Source organism: Tachypleus tridentatus, chromosome 13 (assembly GCF_004210375.1).
Source record: "Tachypleus tridentatus isolate NWPU-2018 chromosome 13, ASM421037v1, whole genome shotgun sequence".
NCBI classification, from domain to species: domain Eukaryota; kingdom Metazoa; phylum Arthropoda; class Merostomata; order Xiphosura; family Limulidae; genus Tachypleus; species Tachypleus tridentatus.
This window is the reverse complement of record NC_134837.1, coordinates 249,123,600-249,140,395: the sequence shown is the minus strand read 5'-3', so window position 1 is coordinate 249,140,395 and position 16,796 is coordinate 249,123,600. Positions and strand designations below refer to the sequence as shown.

The window sequence follows — 16,796 nt, the reverse complement described above, 5'->3', positions numbered from 1 at the left end:
TCGAGTAGCTTTGCGCGAAATTCAAAAAACATATCGTCACGTTACCAGTTTAGGCACCGACGGGTTACATTATTTGTTATTAATTTTGTGTACAAAATTACATTAAGTATTAAATTGACTTTCAAATATATTGATTCTTAAACTACTACTAAAAACGTTGAGTTGTTACTTTTGTCATACAAAATACGAGATTTATTAACATGAAATAATTCAGTATAGTTTATTAGCCCTGTTGTTATTAATACCATATTATTACTTTTGAATCTACCAGAAACAAAAGTATTAAAGCAGTCTCCAAACATCAAAGACGTATTTATTGTAAGTGAAATTTAAAATAAAAAGTACAATTCCTTTGTTTTGCCAAACATGTTATAATGGTTTTAGTACAGGGGTCGTATCTTCATCCCCACATCTGGGAGTGAGTGTTTCGGTCTTCTCCATGTATTCCATTCCACGTCATCAGCATAACTCTCGTGTTCACCGTTGAGTCTATGAAGTTTGAAACCTTGACATTTGTTGTATCACCAAAATCCTTTAAAGGTTTGGGCATAAGTTGTTTCATATATGTCATTATCTTTGTCCTTTGTAGAAAAACTGCATCCATTATGTCCACTAAAGCCGTCTCCTGTGATATGGTCCGGTAACATAACTTCAGTAAATGAATTTTGATAAATAAACGTGAAATATGCCAGATGTTTGCTTAATATTGTAAAATAATGATTTCTTGAATATACAAAACCAAAGATACACATATTAAACACTTGTAAACCACATCAGGTTTAGCCAGTGTCTGAAAAGAAACGTGAGCGACAATAGGTGTAATACTATACTGTTAACCAGAACTTAAACATACCTTATACTTTTATAACGTGGATAAAGTGAGTCTTCCAGATTAACCATATTATATGATGTGTCATTATCAAAAACGTTCACCATGATCAACTCTATATCATTTAGAACAAAGGTAAAGTAGGTTTATGACGTCTAATGATGTACAGTGTAGACAATAATTTTGAAAGATAAATATAATAGTTGAGAAAGTAGTTTATAGCATGTTTTCGATACCAGCTGCAGTTACTGAGAATAGAATCAGTGTTGTACCGTATTAGAACAGTAATAAATGAGATGCGAAACAGCTCAGAACAGTGATATAAGATATAAAACAATCTTAAGACAATAATGCACATATAAATGAAGTAATAAAACACTTCATAATTATTACTAAAACTGTAGTAGTAAAGTGACTTATCAGTACTTGTGACAGACATGCAATATTGATCTGTCTAATTTGTATAGTAGGTTTGGTTATTTTTATTATTTCCTTCTCGTTCTTGTACTTTATACCAGCGTATATCATGTCAAAAATGACTGGGCAAATACTGTCACCCCACTACATAGTATAACCTAACTTTACCTTTCATAGCTAACTGAAATATATAAGTTTCGTTAAACCAAGCTTGACCAACAGAGAGACAGAAAAGTGAAGTCGAGGCAGTGAAACTTTGGTAAATTACTTTGTGAACCAATTAAAATTAAGATAATTCATTGAATAAATTTATTGTTTTAATAGAATAATTTTTGGTAAAAATCAGTCAGATTAACAACTTCTAATATTTAGTAAAGCCAGTTCGTTTTGGCAACACTTTGTTCCAACAATGACTTTTATGTCATGTCGTTTAACAACAGAAGCATAACCTAATGTTATCGTCAGAGTAGGTTTTGTTTTTTAATTTCGCGTAAAGCTATTCGAGAGCTATCTGCACTAGCAGTCCCTAATTAAGCAGTATAAGACTAGAGGGAAGGCAGCTAATCATCACCACCCACCGCCAACTCTTGGGCTGCTCCCACGACTGAAAGGGCGAGCATGCTTGGTGCGACGTGGATTCGAATTTGCGACACTCAGATTACGAGTCGAACGCCTTAACCCACCTGAACATGGTGGGCCCCACCGAAAGGAATAATATCTATGATTCTAGCATTTTAACTTGGAAGACATTTACTGCTGTTGCACTGGAGGACACTTTACCACAAATTAAAATTTTCAAGACACAACTCGTAGCTATGATTTTCTATTTTCAAGCACATGAGATTAAAATTTATTTTTTAATTCATTATGTGATCATTCAATCTATATTTTGGTTCACGTGACGAAAGTTAACAATGCAAAAATTATTAGGTGTAAAGTTTGAGATAAACATTCTAAACGAACAATCTAAAAGGAATATGAATAAAATCTCTCATTTACAACTTAACATTTTTGTTTTTCATTATGGTGATGTTATTAACCGAGAAACACAATAAGATGATAAGAATTTATTTTTAAAATATCCTTTCTTTTTCTCACGAATTCGAAATCCGAGGGTCGCGGGTTCGAATCCCGGTCGCACCAAACATGCGCGCCCTTTCAGCTATGGAGGCGTTATAATGTAACGGTCAATCCCACTATTCGTTGGTAAAAGAGTAGCCCAAGAGTTGGCGGTGAGTGGGGATGACCAGCTGCCTTTTCTCTAGTGTTACACTACTAAATTAGGGACGGCTAACTCAAATAGCCTTCGTGTATCTTTGCGCGAAATTCTAAAAACAAACTTTTTGGTGAACACAGCACATACCCCAATGTGGCTTTATTATTAGAAAACACAGTCTTACTACGAAACTTTCATTCACTCCTACTTAATTTCCAATGTTACACATGTATGTCATAAACCACTGAGCTAAAGAAACTAGGAATGATAAACTGAATCGAATTTGAATTGATAAACTGATCAAATTGATGCTGCATAAACCAAACCACCCTCCACATTGGCTCAGCGGTATGTCTGCGGATTTAGAACGCTAAAAAACAGGGGTTCGATACCCGTGGTGGGCAGAGCACGTAGTAGATAGCCCAGTGTGTAGCTTTTTGTTAATTCAAAACAACAAAAACATCATAAACCTGAATTGGAGAAAAAGTGGAATTAAAAAAATTTAAAAACGTAAACTGCAATTCGAACTCGAATTTTAATTGGTAGAGGATTACTCGCTCCACGTGTTATTTCCCGATAAATTTAAATCATCAGGTCAGACTGAGCCTTTCATTTGTGTTCGGTACCCATTATATTGTCGACTTCTGTTTTAACCTACGTTCTCATTTACCCTCACCATTAATCTGTCCTGCCGTATTATACCTTTTAAAGGAACGATATTCTTAGAAATATCTGTTTGGCTTCCATTGTTGTAAGTTCATAATTACGTATGAGGCTGCTATATCTGGAGAGTGATCGCTGACTGTATTTGTAGATGTGGTAACACGGAAAAAATCGAGCAGAAAACGGCGCCTTTGATCCTTTCTAAGGAATTACAGAAATGACCTTGTTGAGAGAATGACCAGCCGCTTACCTTTCCAAATCATAAGTCAATATATAATTAAAATTTGACCACATTAAGCCTAAAATTGGCTTCCTTAGATGTCGATATGATTAAAGAATCTAAGAGGAAGCTTGCTAATTACAAACGAGAAGACGGTCTATTATGTTTTCCAATAAATGAATATTCAGCTACTTTCGTTTTGACTAAATTCAAATAGTTCTGAATCTGGTAAAAGTTTCTGATTCAGTAATGTCATTCTAGATTGTTTTTTATTCTTATTTGCTGTCTTTGGTATCTTGAATTAATTAACTTATTATTAATGTGGATATTTCTTATAAACATTCAAAGAACAAGGTGAAATATTGTGGGGAGAAAAAAGAAAACTCAATAATAATGAGGCATTACTAAAACTCGGATGTAGCTTTAAATGCAACATACTTCACTGTATCATATCGATGAAATTATGCACTTTTAGTATGTTATAAATAATTACCTACTTTATAGATTTGAGAAGTTATGAAGTGATAGGAAAGATATATTTTAAGACAATATGTTCAGACGCAACTCGGATGCTAATTATACCTTTGGAGAATTTGATTTCCTAAACTCGGATGCAATACTGCTGGATGCAGTGGTTCACAAACAATTCTTAAAAATTAGGTACAGTGTAGGATTCTTTTTAATGATATATATTTCTTAATTATCGTGATAATTACGAGTTATGATTATGATGTGTTCTAACTGGCCTCTTTTCAGGGCTGGAATCTATAAATCCTAGGAAACGAAGAATTTTGATGTGGGGGCAAACGGGAGTACCCTGAGAAAACCCACTTTCACTGCTAAGGCTGTTTATTCGGCCCCCCACCATTCAGGCCATGTATGTAGTTGTAGGGAGAGAGGTATCGCTGCCAAGTTCGTGAGGTGGCTGCTAGTTGTGGAAATTGTCTTGTCAATTGTGTACGGTTGCTTTCTTTCCGATAGTATTTAGATGCTAGATAGGTAAGTCTTTTCTTGAGAGGCGAGATGGTGCTTGCTTTGTCAAGGTGAGCTGTCGGTGTGTAACTGTCGATATGCCAGTCGAATGGCAAGATTTTGGGCTTGTTGCAATTTTTTATGGTAGTTGAGGGGTGCGTTCGCATTAATCATGTTGCCGTATTCAATGATCAGCCGAATGTAAATCTTGTAAATGGTAAGAATCGTTTTAGTTCTACAGCCCTTGGTAATTCTACTGATTCTTCTGAGGTAGAAGATTCGTTTGTAAACTTTTGAGAGCATGGTTTTGAAGTGGTCAGTCCAAGTTAGTTTCTTGTTGAACGTGATGCCAAGAAACTTAATAGTGGGAGAGAATTTAAACTCAGTGTTCATCATTTTCCTTTTTTGACTTTAGGGATGGATTTGCTCTCTCTCGAGATTTTGCGTTTAAAGGTTATAGCCTGAGTTTTAGTTGCATAAAGCACTACCCGCCAGGTGTTACACCAGGTGGTTATACTGTTCAGTGTGAATTGAACTTTAGAGATGGCCAGTAGGGGTTCGCGTGAGGTCCTCCATACTGCTATGTCGTCAGCATATTGCGACGCATAGGTGTAGTTAAGATAAGGGAAAGGGATGTCGTTAACATATAATTCATATAAAAGAGGGCTGAGTGCAGAACCTTAGGTAACGCCTGACGAGAGGTGAACAATGTGGGATGTTAATTCTTACTTCAGCTCTTCTATTGTCTAAAAGCTAAATATCCATCTTGTTAAGGTAGAAGGGGAAGTTAAACTGAAGGAGTTTGAACTTGAGGCCCTGGTGACAGTTTGAGTAAAAGGCTCGTTTGACGTGTAAAAATAAGCCACTGTTTTTATTGAATCCTTGTACAATGGATTAAAAATAAACTCCGACGAGGCGGATTTGAACCACCGACCTATGGATAACTATAATCTTACTACAGTCCACCGCTCTACCAACTGAGCTATCGTCGGATGTTGTAGATTAAGCCAACTTGTTTTAACTGCATAGCCCACTTGACGTCACTAAGCTCCGCCCAGACCCGACCGAACTTTCAAAAACTGAGCATCGGGCTCTATATAGTCCTTTCAGCTCTCACCTGATGGAAACTTATAGAAAAGATAATCTCGAACAGACTCTTATTTCATATAGAAACTAATAATATTCAAAATGCATATTCGCTGCGTCTCAATTCTCCTCGCCAACATACAGGCCAGAGCACGACTCAATCAAACACATTCTCGCTTATTCAGGCTGGTAGCAGGCGTACCGCAAGGGTCTGCTATCAGATAACTCTTGTACACAATACACTTCAACAACGTTCCGTTCGTCAAACTCGGGTATACTCATGCGTCACAATAAGCTATTAACGCTGCTGTTTGGAGTACGTCAAAAGACTCATTGGTCGCAGCTAGTGGAGCTCAAACATCGCTCAATCACACAACAGAATTGTGTGATCGTTGGCGTATAGCTTTAAATCCCAACAAAATACAGGCAATTATATTTCACCCATGTTGTAAAAAGAAAATGTATAAATTAACCCAAACAAAACTTACCCTACCAGACACCGATATAGAATTAACTAAATCTATAAATAACTCGGAGTCGCCTTCAATCGGTCTGTATAATAGACGGATCACTTTAGCAAAATTTGCAAATCTGTCAATCAACATAATACTTTTTCAGACGCATTGGAGTTTCCCACAAAGGACGCTTGGCCAGTACCACTCCAGCTATTTACAAAGCTTATATTAGACCACTTACTGAATATGGATACATAGTCGCGTGCAGCATGCCCAATGACCTCATGCGAAAGTTAGAAACACTACGATATCGAGTTCCCTGTGTAGCATATCGTTTACCAAGGTACACGCCCCAAGGCTACTTAGATTCACGACGGATATTACCTATACTTTGTGAAATAACCCACAATTTAGCCGCAAGATATTATCAAAGAGCCAGAACAAGAAAAACAATTCTCAAATTAGCTGAAACACCTAACACATGTCGCACCCACTAGTCTCCTTAATATATTTGTAGTGTATAGAGTACTAACCAATTTCCCTCACACCAGATTCTTGACACAGGATCTATACATCCAACGTCATTCTGAAGGACTCTAAGTCCCATACCGGTCGTTTATCTTTGTGATACTTACTCGTCAGAGCCTGTCGTCGGTTTTTCCGCCGCTACTTGCTTGCCTTCTATCCATAACCACAGTTTGTTTGTTTATACGTGTCAGTAATGTGAATGAGTATTTACATACGTAAATACGCACGTTCGTTTTAGTTGTGTTTTTCTCATGTACCTTAACCTAATATCCAGTCACGAGTGGGGTGGAGAGAAAATAAATTTCTGAGTTGATTCTGACTCATAACCTCGGCTAGGAACCAGTCAACTCTCAAACCGAAATATCTGCTGTAAACATTTAAAGATCAGTTATTTAGCTATCAACTTTTAAAGTTTAGTTATTTAGCTATCAACATTTAAAGTTTAGTTATTTAGCTTCAACCTTTAAAGTTCAGTTATTTAGCTATCAACTTTTGTAGATAAAGTTAGAGAGAAATAGTATTCAGGAAGACCTTTCTTAGGCATATTTTGTCTGGTCACTATTTTTTACGTTTTTCTACACTTTTTAAATATGGGGTGTTACGAAACTAATGAAGTGTATTCATATTTCATAATCGCTGGTTTTCGCGAACGCGAAAAAGCAACTTGCAGTGTAACTGGTTGCACTATGGTTTTAAAGAATCCTTGTCTTATTAATCTAACATTACACATGGAGAGACACTATAAAGCAGAATTTGAAAATGTAGTAAGAAGACGTGAAGCTTCAACTATGAAAAGATCACTCCTGCAAGGACCCGGCATGGCCAGGTGGGTTAAGGCGTAATCCTAGGGTCGCGGGTTCGAATCACGGTCGCACCAAACATGCTCGCTCTTTCAGCTATGGAGGCGTTATAATGTAACGGTCAATCCCACTATTCGTTGGTAAAAGAGTAGCCCAAGAGTTGGCGGTGAGTGGGGATGACTAGCTGCCTTCTCTCTAGTGTTACACTGCTAAATTAGGGACGGCTAACGCAAATAGCCCTCGTGTATCTTTGCGCGAAATTCTGAAAACAAACTTTTTGGTGAACACAGCACATACCCCAATGTGGCTTTATTATTAGAAAAGACAGTCTTACTACGAAACTTTCATTCACTCCTACTTAATTTCCAATGTTACACATGTATGTCATAAATCACTGAGCTAAAGAAACAAGGAATGATAAACTGAATCGAATTTGAACTGATAAACTGATCAAATTGATGCTGCATGAACCAAGCCCTTCCACCATTGGTTCAGCGGTATGTCTGCGGACTTACATCGCTAAATACTGGGGTTCGATACCCGTGGTGGGCAGAGCACGTAGTAGATAGCCCAGTGTGTAGCTTTTTGCTTAATTCAAAACAGCAAAAATATCATAAACCAGAATTGGAGAAAATGTCGAATCAAAAAAATTTAAAAACGTAAACTGCAATTCGAACTCGAATATTAATTGGTAGAGGATTACTCGCTGCACGTGTTATTTTCCGATAAACCTAAGTCATCAGGTCAGACTGAGCCTTTCATTTGTGTTCGGTACCCATTATATTGTCCACCTCTCTTTTAACCTACGTTCTCATTTACCCTCACCATTAATCTGTCCTGCCGTATTAAACCTTTTAAGGGAACGATATTCTTAGAAAAATCTGTTTGGCTTCCATTGTTGTAAGTTCATAATTCCGTAATGAGGCTGCTATATCTGGAGAGTGATCGCTGACTGTATTTGTAGATGTGGTAACACGGAAAAAAAATCGAGCAGAAAGCGGCGCCTTTGATCCTTTCTAAGGAATTATAGAAATGACCTTGTTGAGAGAATGACCAGCCGCTTACCTTTCCAAATCATAAGTCAATATATAATTAAAATTTGACCACATTAAGCCTAAAATTGGCTTCCTTAGATGTCGATATGATTAAAGAATCTAAGAGGAAGCTTGCTAATTACAAACGAGAAGACGGTCTATTATGTTTTCCAATAAATGAATATTCAGCTACTTCGTTTTGACTAAATTCAAATAGTTCTGAATCTGGTAAAAGTTTCTGATTCAGTAATGTCATTCTAGATTGTTTTTATTCTTATTTGCTATCTTTGGTATCTTGAATTAATTAACTTATTATTAATGTGGATATTTCTTATAAACATTCAAAGAACAAGGTGAAATATTGTGGGGAGAAAAAAGAAAACTCAATAATAATGAGGCATTACTAAAACTCGGATGTAGCTTTAAATGCAACATACTTCACTGTATCATATCGATGAAATTATGCACTTTTAGTATGTTATAAATAATTACCTACTTTATAGATTTGAGAAGTTATGAAGTGATAGGAAAGATATATTTTAAGACAATATGTTCAGACGCAACTCGGATGCTAATTATACCTTTGGAGAATTTGATTTCCTAAACTCGGATGCAATACTGCTGGATGCAGTGGTTCACAAACAATTCTTAAAAATTAGGTACAGTGTAGGATTCTTTTTAATGATATATATTTCTTAATTATCGTGATAATTACGAGTTATGATTATGATGTGTTCTAACTGGCCTCTTTTCAGGGCTGGAATCTATAAATCCTAGGAAACGAAGAATTTTGATGTGGGGGCAAACGGGAGTACCCTGAGAAAACCCACTTTCACTGCTAAGGCTGTTTATTCGGCCCCCCACCATTCAGGCCATGTATGTAGTTGTAGGGAGAGAGGTATCGCTGCCAAGTTCGTGAGGTGGCTGCTAGTTGTGGAAATTCTCTTGTCAATTGTGTACGGTTGCTATCTTTCCGATAGTATTTAGATGCTAGATAGGTAAGTCTTTTCTTGAGAGGCGAGATGGTGCTTGCTTTGTCAAGGTGAGCTGTCGGTGTGTAACTGTCGATATGCCAGTCGAATGGCAAGATTTTGGGCTTGTTGCAATTTTTTATGGTAGTTGAGGGGTGCGTTCGCATTAATCATGTTGCCGTATTCCATGATCAGCCGAAAGTAAATCTTGTAAATGGTAAGAATCGTTTTAGTTCTACAACCCTTGGGAATTCTACTGATTCTTCTGAGGTAGAAGATTCGTTTGTAAACTTTTGAGAGCATGGTTTCGAAGTGGTCAGTCCAAGTTAGTTTCTTGTTGAACGTGATGCCACGAAACTTAATAGTGGGAGAGAATTTAAACTCAGTGTTCATCATTTTCCTTTTTTGACTTTAGGGATGGATTTGCTCTCTCTCGAGATTTTGCGTTTAAAGGTTATAGCCTGAGTTTTAGTTGCATAAAGCACTACCCGCCAGGTGTTACACCAGGTGGTTATACTGTTCAGTGTGAATTGAACTTTAGAGATGGCCAGTAGGGGTTCGCGTGAGGTCCTCCATACTGCTATGTCGTCAGCATATTGCGACGCATAGGTGTAGTTAAGATAAGGGAAAGGGATGTCGTTAACATATAATTCATATAAAAGAGGGCTGAGTGCAGAACCTTAGGTAACGCCTGACGAGAGGTGAACAATGTGGGATGTTAATTCTTACTTCAGCTCTTCTATTGTCTAAAAAGCTAAATAACCATCTTGTTAAGGTAGAAGGGGAAGTTAAACTGAAGGAGTTTGAACTTGAGGCCCTGGTGACAGTTTGAGTAAAAGGCTCGTTTGACGTGTAAAAATAAGCCACTGTTTTATTGAATCCTTGTACAATGGATTAAAAATAAACTCCGACGAGGCGGATTTGAACCACCGACCTATGGATAACTATAATCTTACTACAGTCCACCGCTCTACCAACTGAGCTATCGTCGGATGTTGTAGATTAAGCCAACTTGTTTTAACTGCATAGCCCACTTGACGTCACTAAGCTCCGCCCAGACCCGACCGAACTTTCAAAAACTGAGCATCGGGCTCTATATAGTCCCTTCAGCTCTCATCTGATGGAAACTTATAGAAAAGATAATCGCGAACAGACTCTTATTTCATATAGAAACTAATAATATTCAAAATGCATATTCGCTGCGTCTCAATTCTCCTCGCCAACATACAGGCCAGAGCACGACTCAATCAAACACATTCTCGCTTATTCAGGCTGGTAGCAGGCGTACCGCAAGGGTCTGCTATCAGCTCACTCTTGTACACAATACACTTCAACAACGTTCCGTTCGTCAAACTCGGGTATACTCATGCGTCACAATAAGCTATTAACGCTGCTGTTTGGAGTACGTCAAAAGACTCATTGGTCGCAGCTAGTGGAGCTCAAACATCGCTCAATCACACAACAGAATTGTGTGATCGTTGGCGTATAGCTTTAAATCCCAACAAAATACAGGCAATTATATTTCACCCATGTTGTAAAAAGAAAATGTATAAATTAACCCAAACAAAACTTACCCTACCAGACACCGATATAGAATTAACTAAATCTATAAATAACTCGGAGTCGCCTTCAATCGGTCTGTATAATAGACGGATCACTTTAGCAAAATTTGCAAATCTGTCAATCAACATAATACTTTTTCAGACGCATTGGAGTTTCCCACAAAGGACGCTTGGCCAGTACCACTCCAGCTATTTACAAAGCTTATATTAGACCACTTACTGAATATGGATACATAGTCGCGTGCAGCATGCCCAATGACCTCATGCGAAAGTTAGAAACACTACGATATCGAGTTCCCTGTGTAGCATATCGTTTACCAAGGTACACGCCCCAAGGCTACTTAGATTCACGACGGATATTACCTATACTTTGTGAAATAACCCACAATTTAGCCGCAAGATATTATCAAAGAGCCAGAACAAGAAAAACAATTCTCAAATTAGCTGAAACACCTAACACATGTCGCACCCACTAGTCTCCTTAATATATTTGTAGTGTATAGAGTACTAACCAATTTCCCTCACACCAGATTCTTGACACAGGATCTATACATCCAACGTCATTCTGAAGGACTCTAAGTCCCATACCGGTCGTTTATCTTTGTGATACTTACTCGTCAGAGCCTGTCGTCGGTTTTTCCGCCGCTACTTGCTTGCCTTCTATCCATAACCACAGTTTGTTTGTTTATACGTGTCAGTAATGTGAATGAGTATTTACATACGTAAATACGCACGTTCGTTTTAGTTGTTTTTTCTCATGTACCTTAACCTAATATCCAGTCACGAGTGGGGTGGAGAGAAAATAAATTTCTGAGTTGATTCTGACTCATAACCTCGGCTAGGAACCAGTTAACTCTCAAACCGAAATATCTGCTGTAAACATTTAAAGATCAGTTATTTAGCTATCAACTTTTAAAGTTTAGTTATTTAGCTATCAACATTTAAAGTTTAGTTATTTAGCTATCAACCTTTAAAGTTCAGTTATTTAGCTATCAACTTTTGTAGATAAAGTTAGAGAGAAATAGTATTCAGGAAGACCTTTCTTAGGCATATTTTGTCTGGTCACTATTTTTTACGTTTTTCTACATTTTTTAAATATGGGGTGTTACGAAACTAATGAAGTGTATTCATATTTCATAATCGCTGGTTTTCGCGAACGCGAAAAAGCAACTTGCAGTGTAACTGGTTGCACTATGGTTTTAAAGAATCCTTGTCTTATTAATCTAACATTACACATGGAGAGACACTATAAAGCAGAATTTGAAAATGTAGTAAGAAGACGTGAAGCTTCAACTATGAAAAGATCACTCCTGCAAGGACCCGGCATGGCCAGGTGGGTTAAGGCGTAATCCTAGGGTCGCGGGTTCGAATCACGGTCGCACCAAACATGCTCGCTCTTTCAGCTATGGAGGCGTTATAATGTAACGGTCAATCCCACTATTCGTTGGTAAAAGAGTAGCCCAAGAGTTGGCGGTGAGTGGGGATGACTAGCTGCCTTCTCTCTAGTGTTACACTGCTAAATTAGGGACGGCTAACGCGAATAGCCCTCGTGTATCTTTGCGCGAAATTCTGAAAACAAACTTTTTGGTGAACACAGCACATACCCCAATGTGGCTTTATTATTAGAAAAGACAGTCTTACTACGAAACTTTCATTCACTCCTACTTAATTTCCAATGTTACACATATATGTCATAAATCACTGAGCTAAAGAAACAAGGAATGATAAACTGAATCGAATTTGAACTGATAAACTGATCAAATTGATGCAGCATGAACCAAGCCCTTCCACCATTAATTCAGCGGTATGTCTGCGGACTTTCATCGCTAAAAACCGGGGTTCGATACCCGTGGTGGGCAGAGCACGTAGTAGATAGCCCAGTGTGTAGCTTTTTGCTTAATTCAAAACAGCAAAAATATCATAGACCAGAATTGGAGAAAATGTCGAATCAAAAAATTTAAAAACGTAAACTGCAATTCGAACTCGAATTTTAATTGGTAGAGGATTACTCGCTCCACGTGTTATTTCCCGATAAATTTAAATCATCAGGTCAGACTGAGCCTTTCATTTGTGTTCGGTACCCATTATATTGTCGACCTCTGTTTTAACCTACGTTCTCATTTACCCTCACCATTAATCTGTCCTGCCGTATTAAACCTTTTAAGGGAACGATATTCTTAGAAAAATCTGTTTGGCTTCCATTGTTGTAAGTTCATAATTCCGTAATGAGGCTGCTATATCTGGAGAGTGATCGCTGACTGTATTTGTAGATGTGGTAACACGGAAAAAAAATCGAGCAGAAAGCGGCGCCTTTGATCCTTTCTAAGGAATTATAGAAATGACCTTGTTGAGAGAATGACCAGCCGCTTACCTTTCCAAATCATAAGTCAATATATAATTAAAATTTGACCACATTAAGCCTAAAATTGGCTTCCTTAGATGTCGATATGATTAAAGAATCTAAGAGGAAGCTTGCTAATTACAAACGAGAAGACGGTCTATTATGTTTTCCAATAAATGAATATTCAGCTACTTTCGTTTTGACTAAATTCAAATAGTTCTGAATCTGGTAAAAGTTTCTGATTCAGTAATGTCATTCTAGATTGTTTTTATTCTTATTTGCTGTCTTTGGTATCTTGAATTAATTAACTTATTATTAATGTGGATATTTCTTATAAACATTCAAAGAACAAGGTGAAATATTGTGGGGAGAAAAAAGAAAACTCAATAATAATGAGGCATTACTAAAACTCGGATGTAGCTTTAAATGCAACATACTTCACTGTATCATATCGATGAAATTATGCACTTTTAGTATGTTATAAATAATTACCTACTTTATAGATTTGAGAAGTTATGAAGTGATAGGAAAGATATATTTTAAGACAATATGTTCAGACGCAACTCGGATGCTAATTATACCTTTGGAGAATTTGATTTCCTAAACTCGGATGCAATACTGCTGGATGCAGTGGTTCACAAACAATTCTTAAAAATTAGGTACAGTGTAGGATTCTTTTTTAATGATATATATTTCTTAATTATCGTGATAATTACGAGTTATGATTATGATGTGTTCTAACTGGCCTCTTTTCAGGGCTGGAATCTATAAATCCTAGGAAACGAAGAATTTTGATGTGGGGGCAAACGGGAGTACCCTGAGAAAACCCACTTTCACTGCTAAGGCTGTTTATTCGGCCCCCCACCATTCAGGTTATGTATGTAGTTGTAGGGAGAGAGGTATCGCTGCCAAGTTCGTGAGGTGGCTGCTAGTTGTGGAAATTCTCTTGTCAATTGTGTACGGTTGCTATCTTTCCGATAGTATTTAGATGCTAGATAGGTAAGTCTTTTCTTGAGAGGCGAGATGGTGCTTGCTTTGTCAAGGTGAGCTGTCGGTGTGTAACTGTCGATATGCCAGTCGAATGGCAAGATTTTGGGCTTGTTGCAATTTTTTATGGTAGTTGAGGGGTGCGTTCGCATTAATCATGTTGCCGTATTCCATGATCAGCCGAAAGTAAATCTTGTAAATGGTAAGAATCGTTTTAGTTCTACAACCCTTGGGAATTCTACTGATTCTTCTGAGGTAGAAGATTCGTTTGTAAACTTTTGAGAGCATGGTTTCGAAGTGGTCAGTCCAAGTTAGTTTCTTGTTGAACGTGATGCCACGAAACTTAATAGTGGGAGAGAATTTAAACTCAGTGTTCATCATTTTCCTTTTTTGACTTTAGGGATGGATTTGCTCTCTCTCGAGATTTTGCGTTTAAAGGTTATAGCCTGAGTTTTAGTTGCATAAAGCACTACCCGCCAGGTGTTACACCAGGTGGTTATACTGTTCAGTGTGAATTGAACTTTAGAGATGGCCAGTAGGGGTTCGCGTGAGGTCCTCCATACTGCTATGTCGTCAGCATATTGCGACGCATAGGTGTAGTTAAGATAAGGGAAAGGGATGTCGTTAACATATAATTCATATAAAAGAGGGCTGAGTGCAGAACCTTAGGTAACGCCTGACGAGAGGTGAACAATGTGGGATGTTAATTCTTACTTCAGCTCTTCTATTGTCTAAAAAGCTAAATAACCATCTTGTTAAGGTAGAAGGGGGAAGTTAAACTGAAGGAGTTTGAACTTGAGGCCCTGGTGACAGTTTGAGTAAAAGGCTCGTTTGACGTGTAAAAATAAGCCACTGTTTTTATTGAATCCTTGTACAATGGATTAAAAATAAACTCCGACGAGGCGGATTTGAACCACCGACCTATGGATAACTATAATCTTACTACAGTCCACCGCTCTACCAACTGAGCTATCGTCGGATGTTGTAGATTAAGCCAACTTGTTTTAACTGCATAGCCCACTTGACGTCACTAAGCTCCGCCCAGACCCGACCGAACTTTCAAAAAACTGAGCATCGGGCTCTATATAGTCCCTTCAGCTCTCATCTGATGGAAACTTATAGAAAAGATAATCTCGAACAGACTCTTATTTCATATAGAAACTAATAATATTCAAAATGCATATTCGCTGCGTCTCAATTCTCCTCGCCAACATACAGGCCAGAGCACGACTCAATCAAACACATTCTCGCTTATTCAGGCTGGTAGCAGGCGTACCGCAAGGGTCTGCTATCAGATAACTCTTGTACACAATACACTTCAACAACGTTCCGTTCGTCAAACTCGGGTATACTCATGCGTCACAATAAGCTATTAACGCTGCTGTTTGGAGTACGTCAAAAGACTCATTGGTCGCAGCTAGTGGAGCTCAAACATCGCTCAATCACACAACAGAATTGTGTGATCGTTGGCGTATAGCTTTAAATCCCAACAAAATACAGGCAATTATATTTCACCCATGTTGTAAAAAGAAAATGTATAAATTAACCCAAACAAAACTTACCCTACCAGACACCGATATAGAATTAACTAAATCTATAAATAACTCGGAGTCGCCTTCAATCGGTCTGTATAATAGACGGATCACTTTAGCAAAATTTGCAAATCTGTCAATCAACATAATACTTTTTTCAGACGCATTGGAGTTTCCCACAAAGGACGCTTGGCCAGTACCACTCCAGCTATTTACACAGCTTATATTAGACCACTTACTGAATATGGATACATAGTCGCGTGCAGCATGCCCAATGACCTCATGCGAAAGTTAGAAACACTACGATATCGAGTTCCCTGTGTAGCATATCGTTTACCAAGGTACACGCCCCAAGGCTACTTAGATTCACGACGGATATTACCTATACTTTGTGAAATAACCCACAATTTAGCCGCAAGATATTATCAAAGAGCCAGAACAAGAAAAACAATTCTCAAATTAGCTGAAACACCTAACACATGTCGCACCCACTAGTCTCCTTAATATATTTGTAGTGTATAGAGTACTAACCAATTTCCCTCACACCAGATTCTTGACACAGGATCTATACATCCAACGTCATTCTGAAGGACTCTAAGTCCCATACCGGTCGTTTATCTTTGTGATACTTACTCGTCAGAGCCTGTCGTCGGTTTTTCCGCCGCTACTTGCTTGCCTTCTATCCATAACCACAGTTTGTTTGTTTATACGTGTCAGTAATGTGTAATGAGTATTTACATACGTAAATACGCACGTTCGTTTTAGTTGTTTTTTCTCATGTACCTTAACCTAATATCCAGTCACGAGTGGGGTGGAGAGAAAATAAATTTCTGAGTTGATTCTGACTCATAACCTCGGCTAGGAACCAGTTAACTCTCAAACCGAAATATCTGCTGTAAACATTTAAAGATCAGTTATTTAGCTATCAACTTTTAAAGTTTAGTTATTTAGCTATCAACATTTAAAGTTTAGTTATTTAGCTATCAACTTTTAAAGTTCAGTTATTTAGCTATCAACTTTTGTGGATAAAGTTAGAGAGAAATAGTATTCAGGAAGACCTTTCTTAGGCATATTTTGTCTGGTCACTATTTTTTACGTTTTCTACATTTTTTAAATATGGGGTGTTACGAAACTAATGAAGTGTATTCATATTTCATAATCGCTGGTTTTCGCGAACGCGAAA

General features: G+C 37.7%; 3 non-coding genes across 3 annotated transcripts; all 3 read right to left on the bottom strand.

Annotated features, from left to right (window-relative positions):
- Nucleotides 1–5,223: 5,223 nt before the first annotated feature.
- On the bottom strand, nucleotides 5,224–5,309 carry TRNAY-GUA (transfer RNA tyrosine (anticodon GUA)). The gene is given in 2 exon segments: nucleotides 5,224–5,259; nucleotides 5,273–5,309. It is a non-coding gene; the product is annotated as a tRNA-Tyr (tRNA).
- Nucleotides 5,310–10,097: 4,788 nt separating this feature from the next.
- TRNAY-GUA (transfer RNA tyrosine (anticodon GUA)) lies at nucleotides 10,098–10,183 on the bottom strand. The gene is given in 2 exon segments: nucleotides 10,098–10,133; nucleotides 10,147–10,183. It is a non-coding gene; the product is annotated as a tRNA-Tyr (tRNA).
- A 4,791-nt stretch (nucleotides 10,184–14,974) lies between these two features.
- On the bottom strand, nucleotides 14,975–15,060 carry TRNAY-GUA (transfer RNA tyrosine (anticodon GUA)). The gene is given in 2 exon segments: nucleotides 14,975–15,010; nucleotides 15,024–15,060. It is a non-coding gene; the product is annotated as a tRNA-Tyr (tRNA).
- Between the last annotated feature and the right edge of the window lie 1,736 nt (nucleotides 15,061–16,796).